The sequence below is a fragment of the Gavialis gangeticus genome, unplaced genomic scaffold (assembly GCF_001723915.1).
Source record: "Gavialis gangeticus isolate Ggan-Ray unplaced genomic scaffold, GavGan_comp1, whole genome shotgun sequence".
Classification (NCBI taxonomy): Eukaryota; Metazoa; Chordata; order Crocodylia; family Gavialidae; genus Gavialis; species Gavialis gangeticus.
In genome coordinates, this window is record NW_017729000.1 from 41,942,817 (window position 1) to 41,944,278 (window position 1,462).

Consider the following 1,462-nt stretch of genomic DNA (forward strand, 5'->3'; position numbering starts at 1 on the left):
GCTCAGGTCCCTTCCAACCCTACCAACTATGAAACTATTTACATTTGTAGACATATTCATCCAGTTGACAAAAGCCAGGTTTAACAAGGTATAAAACACAAACAGCACAACAAACAATACTGGCTGGCAAAATATAAAATGCACAAAATACAAAATGTCAAATTATAAGAGATATAAGGTATAGGTACCTGGAGGGGGGGGGGAAGGGAAAACACAATGACCCCATTCCACTGCAACAAGAATTTCTCCCTGTCACTTCACTCACCCCTACTTGGTGTAGCTACTACTTGAACTCAGCTCTCCCACATGATAGGCAGAAACTCTACCACACAGCCACTAGTGCTAGTACTACTACATGCTACTATGGGTTTTGACCTTCCAGGAGCCCCTGCCTCATGTCATGCTTTCTGGCTTCTTGCTGGAGGAGCTGGAAGCAGAGCTGGGAACCTCTCAGGTCACTACTCAGCTTCTTGCTGGAGCTGGGGAACCTCTCCTGGTGGCTGCAGCCTCTCGTAGGGGGATCCTGGAGCCCACAGGGAACCTCTCCTGCCAGCCACACACTGCACTGCTGAGGGTTCCACTGCTGCCTGCAGGTCCTGCTCCTTCAGGCTCTTCTGGGGCAACTGCTGCTGGCCCAACTCTTGCCAGCTCTTTGAAACTCCTTCCTCATGGTCCCTCGCTGGTCTCCTCTGAGTCAGCTGTGCTGCCCCTTTTATCCCCCTCCAGGTGACCCGAGGGGCCAATCAGGAGACATAGAGGGTGAGTCTCTGGGACCTGATTGGTGAGGAAAGGGAATCCCAAGCCTTCCAATCATCTTTTACCCTTTCAAAACCCCTGGGCCAAATCACCACCAGGTAGCCTGTCACATGTGCAATCTATCTCTCTGGAGGAGTGCCCTTGTTGAGTGAACACCTTTTTAAGGTTTGTGAGGTGGCAATCCCGGGTGTTCTCCTCAGCATAAATTTGGTGGTATCTGAGGGCTTGGCTGTATATCACAACTTTCTTGGTGTGTTTAGAGTGATTGCTGGTTCTGTGCAGACATGTATATTTAGGGTTACCATATTTCCAGATCCAATGAAGAGGACACCTAGTGGGGCAGTGTGGGGGAATATGATGTATGTGAGGGGCAATGACATGCACTGGTGCTCTGCCCCTGCCCCTCTGGTGCCTTTTCCTACCTCTATTGCCCCTCAGTGACAAGCCACAGCCCCCTCAGCCCTGCTGCTGCCCCACTCCCGACCCACTGACCCCAGCCCCAGCAGTGCACCTCACTCCCAAAAAGCAGTACCCTGCCCCTCCACCCCTCACTCCCGACCCGCAGCCCCTGGCACTGCCAATGCCCCACACAGTCACCCCTCCACCCCTCACTCCCAACCTGCAGCCCCTGCTGCCCCAGCCCCTCTAGAAGCTCCCTAACTAATTCCTCGCTAACCCTTGGCCCAGGTGTGCCTCCCCCGGGGCC